Source organism: Triticum aestivum, chromosome 5B, assembly GCF_018294505.1.
Source record: "Triticum aestivum cultivar Chinese Spring chromosome 5B, IWGSC CS RefSeq v2.1, whole genome shotgun sequence".
NCBI lineage: Eukaryota > Viridiplantae > Streptophyta > Magnoliopsida > Poales > Poaceae > Triticum > Triticum aestivum.
In genome coordinates, this window is record NC_057807.1 from 445,997,128 (window position 1) to 446,001,906 (window position 4,779).

At 42.9% G+C, this 4,779-nt stretch overlaps 1 non-coding gene and 3 pseudogenes across 1 annotated transcript; all 4 read right to left on the minus strand.

The window, feature by feature from the left end:
- Positions 1–1,848: 1,848 nt before the first annotated feature.
- Positions 1,849–1,931, minus strand: LOC123118050 (small nucleolar RNA SNORD24). The gene has a single exon (XR_006457675.1). It is a non-coding gene; the product is annotated as a small nucleolar RNA SNORD24 (small nucleolar RNA).
- Positions 1,932–2,016: 85 nt separating this feature from the next.
- LOC123118123 (uncharacterized) lies at positions 2,017–2,092 on the minus strand (annotated as a pseudogene).
- Positions 2,093–2,203: 111 nt separating this feature from the next.
- LOC123118124 (uncharacterized) lies at positions 2,204–2,279 on the minus strand (annotated as a pseudogene).
- Positions 2,280–2,642: 363 nt separating this feature from the next.
- Positions 2,643–2,717, minus strand: LOC123118117 (uncharacterized; annotated as a pseudogene).
- Between the last annotated feature and the right edge of the window lie 2,062 nt (positions 2,718–4,779).

Below are 4,779 nucleotides of genomic sequence, written 5' to 3' on the forward strand. Positions count from 1 at the left end.
CTGTCAATCACTATCTTATCTGGAAGATTAACTCCCACTTGATTCAAGCGATTGAAGTACCCAGACAATCTAAGCACATGCTCACTAGTTGAGCGATTCTCCTCCATCTTTTAGCTATAGAACTTGTTGGAGACTTCATATCTCTCAACTCGGGTATTTGCTTGAAATATTAACTTCAATTCCTGGAACATCTCATATGGTCCATGACGTTCAAAACGTCTTTGAAGTCCCGATTCTAAGCCGTTAAGCATGGTGCACTAAACCATCAAGTAGTCATCATATTGAGCTAGCCAAACGTTCATAACGTCTGCGTCTGCTCCTGCAATAGGTCTGTCACCTAGCGGTGCATTAAGGACATCACTACAAGAAATATGTCAACTTATGACCACCACTATTGGTCACTGAAAGGTCACAAATTTCCATTTATGACCTTTTTGTGACCAAAAACAGAAGGTCAAAAGCTGGCCGTCGTAAACTGACTATAGCGACCTTTCTTCTGGAATGGTCAAATACGTTTACGACCAAAATATTCCTACTGTGGCGTTTTGGTCACTAGCAACCTCCCCCAGGCCACGTAGGCATCCAGCGTGGCAATCTAATGTGGCACAAGATTCAGCCCGGTCCAATTCAGCGTTTTACATGGGCCAAGCCCATTAATTCAGCCTTTTATTATTTTTTCCTTGTTAATTCTGGTCGGCTTCATGGCCAAGCCCAACATTGTAGCCTTTTTTATTGTTGGCCTGTGGCCTTTTATTATTTATTTCTTTTCTATTTTCAGCCATTATATATTCAAGCTGGTCCCACTAGTCAGATGGGTCCCACTTGTCATGATCATCTCTCAAATTGGTCCCACATGTTAGAAATGTACAAAATTGACAGATTATTTTCATAAGTGGACCCATTGGTCAAGTTTCCATTTCACAAGTTTTCAGATCACATACATAATCAAAAAGATTCATCAAATATACCACTAAATAAATCTATTACAATCTTTACAACACATATATGCTACAATATGCTACTCTTCACTAAGTAGAACTTGACGGCTTCACACTTCACGGCTTCACACTTGCTTCATACTTCACGGCTTCACACTTCACGGCTTCACACTTGAGCATCTGTAAAAGAGGAACAACCACAAATTTAAATCTCAATTGCAGTATATGTAGAAGCAGTTCAAAGTTGAAACAACATCGATTAAACACACGTGCACAGAAACATAGGAGTCAAAATGCAGTATAGGACCAGGACAAGGAAACTCATGTTATTAAATCAACACACAGCTTGTAGCAAAACAGCACAGAAACATGTGGATATCTCATGTGAGAATCATGCTATGGTTTTATTAAACAGTGATATAGCAACAGAATACAATATCTTCAGTGCAAACCAGCAAGAGAATTGCTCCTGCTAGCTGATGTTGCTGCCACAAAACGCATGACACATTAGTTGCAGTACAAGCTATGGATCTGGATTCTGGACTGAGATCCAACACGACGTATGTACAATGAAGTGCAAATATGCAACTAGCAGGAAATCTAAGTGAACATGGTTTGTACTTCTCACATAAATCTTTACTCTTGTAAATTCAAAGCTATGTTTGATCCCAGACGACATGAGCTGATGATTATAATGTATGACACCCTACTGAAGCAACAAACAACTCCTGACTTATTACTACAAAGAAAATAGTTCTTCCCAAGCCTCCATTTTAACAATGTATAAATCTGAGTGAATAGATGTACTCTAGAGCGATGCTAGAACCACTAGCAGAGTAAACAAACAGAGTCCATGGAAAATCTGGCAACAACGGATGTACCGTACTGATAACATTAGACTAGTACTAAGAGCCTCAGAGATCTTGGTGGTTAAGATCATCAAGTGGGATAAACCCATTAAGAGTAGCAAATATTTTGATAACATCACAGGCTCAAAGGAAAATAAACACCAGCAAACTATTGAATGAATTAAAACCCAAAACAGAGCAAAATCTCTTAAAGAGCACAAAATGGCATGGTCTGTCAGAAGTAGCTGGTTGTGATAATCATGAAGTATCAGTGGGAATCCGAACGATTTTCTTCATCACGCAGAAGCATGCAAAAGACCCAATATAACACAAAGAGCAACAAGGTTGCGACCAACACAAGGAGTGCATGTACAGCCAGTCATAAAGCGGTGCAAATGTAATATAGGAGATGCCATCATCCATCAGAAGTAGCTGGTTACACTAATCATGAAATATCAGTGGGAATCCGAACAATTTTCTTCATCACCCGGAATCATGCAGTTCAACCCAACAGAACACAATGAGCAATAAGTTTCATAACCAATGAAGGAATGCATGTACAGTTAGTCTAAAGCAGTAAAAATGTGCAAATGTACTTCAGGAGATGGCGTGACCCGTCGATTTTCTTCATCACCCAGGTAATGCACATCTCATCAGCCAGCAGAACACAAAAAAGAGGATACAAAAATTACTGCTAAGAGGTTTGCAAAAAATCAAAGGAAAGTATTTGCTCAATAATAAAGGAGTACTCCCTCTGTAAACTAATATAAGAGTGTTTAGATCACTAGTTTAGTATTCTAAACACTCTTATATTAGTTTACGGAGGGAGTACATATGTAGTCCAAGAGATGGCATGATCCGTCAGAAGTATCTGGTTGTAATAATCATGAAAATCAATGGGAATCCGAACGATTTTCTTCATCACCCAGATCATGCACATCTCAGCCAGCAGAACATCACAAGTAACATATGTAAAACAATGATTCTGAGCATGAGCAAACAATGATTCTATTAGAGTACCAGCAAATCAGACTGAAGTTTCATGGAATGATTAGTATAACTAGACCCATTTTAGTTTAGCATTACATAAAAGACTAGTAGCAGTCGCACAAGCAACTATTGAGCACTGAAGAAACAGGACAGGGAAACAACATACCCTGATGGTGCCCAGGCTGCAGCCTCAGAATCCTGCAAAACCACAAGCGACATTAACATCAAACACACATATAAGATGCACCACGTTATGAAATGGACATATAAGACGCACATATAAGACGTTAACACCAAATTCACAGTTTAGAAAATTAGTATCTTCTTTGCAAAGGTGAAATGAGATGACTGAACTTGATTTGGCTTTTTAGCTTCCATAATTTCTACTAGCAGCAGATGTTATGAAATGGACTTACTGAATTATCTGAATCAAGGAAAGAAATCTGCAACTAGCTTCAGACCATCTATTACACAGACTAAGAAATCTATTTCCATCCAACTACTTATACTTTTCTACAAGACTACAGCAGTTTTAGACAACTCCAAAGTCCTAAATTTGTTCAAAGGTTATTCAACACAAGTAAATTTGTTCACAGGTTATCTACAAGATTAGAACAGTTTCAGACACCCCACACTAACAGTTTCAGATTTCAACAGATTCAGACAACTGTTTTTCAGACTTGGAAAAATTTCAGTAAACTGTTCTTCAGACCACAACAGTTTCAGTAAACTATAGCAAAGTCTGAATGTCATGGAAAACAAATGATGTCACTAACCAAGGGTCTCGGTCAGGAAGACGACGATCTCGAGGGTCCCGCCATAGTCACCGTCGGGGAAGACGCCGTCGCTGAGCATGAGAATGGAGAGGGGCCCCGTGCTGAACTCCTCCTCCTCCTTCTTCCCCTGCTGCCAACAAAACAAAGACAGAACCAATGACCGTGTCAGTAAGCTGTTGTGGCGGATGAGAACACCGTCGAGGGAGAAGAGGGGCAGAGGAAAGCAGCAGTGCTAATCTAGTTTGAAGAACAATGCCAGCAACTCAACATGGCCTCCTACTTATTGGTAGGCAATGATGCAGAGAATGGCCAGGTAATTAAGGGGCAATGTGATTGTGCCCAGCAGCAGTAGATGGTGGTCTACTATTTGTTTGACAGCATTATTAATAGGTGTTTCGTGCTGTCTTCTCAGGCAACAACAGTCAGGTACAAGTACACCTAGCAGCAGAGCTGCCAAGGACGGATGGACAATGCATATCATCTGTCAAATTGGACAGTAGTATGTGACTGGAATGAAAGGAGAAAAAAGGAATTCCAGGTCCTTTTTCTGGAAACAAAATAATTTACCAGACACATGCATACAGGGGCCAGGGAAGAAAATGATGAAGTGAATTAGTCTGACAGATAGAGAGAAAGAACAGGGAAGGGGATTGTACTACTCACCGGGACGTCCTCTTGGAAGACGCCGTAGCTGTGGGGAGCCTCCATGGCGAACTCCATGCCGTTCCTCGGAGCATCAAACCCTGCAATTGAGCCCAACGAGAATCGGTTAAACTTGTTGCAACACACTGGACTTGGCTCGTTCTAAAAAACCCAGCGGAAGCTACTAATCGAGCGAGAAGAGGGGCTCACCGGTGTGCCCTTGCTTGGCGGCGACGTGGAAGGCATCGAGGTCGAGGAAGGAGCGGAGCTTGGTGGCCTCGAGGTCGTAGAGCGGGAGGAGGAGGTGCACGTCCTCGGCATCCGCCGGGACGTAGAGCGCGGACTCCTCGGCGCCGGCCAGGAGGCGGCGCACGGCCTCAGCGTCCGCGGATCGGAGGGCCGCGAAGAGCGCCTGGTGGGAGAGCAGCGGGGGATCCATCGTCGGGCGGGCGGCCAACCGGAGAGCCGGCACGGAGCTGACCAAACGGAACCCTAGCGCGTCGGCCGACCTGCTCGACTCGATCTAGGGCATAAGGTAGGGAAAGATGGTGAGGGGAGGGAGGGATGAGTTCGGCGGCGGTGGTG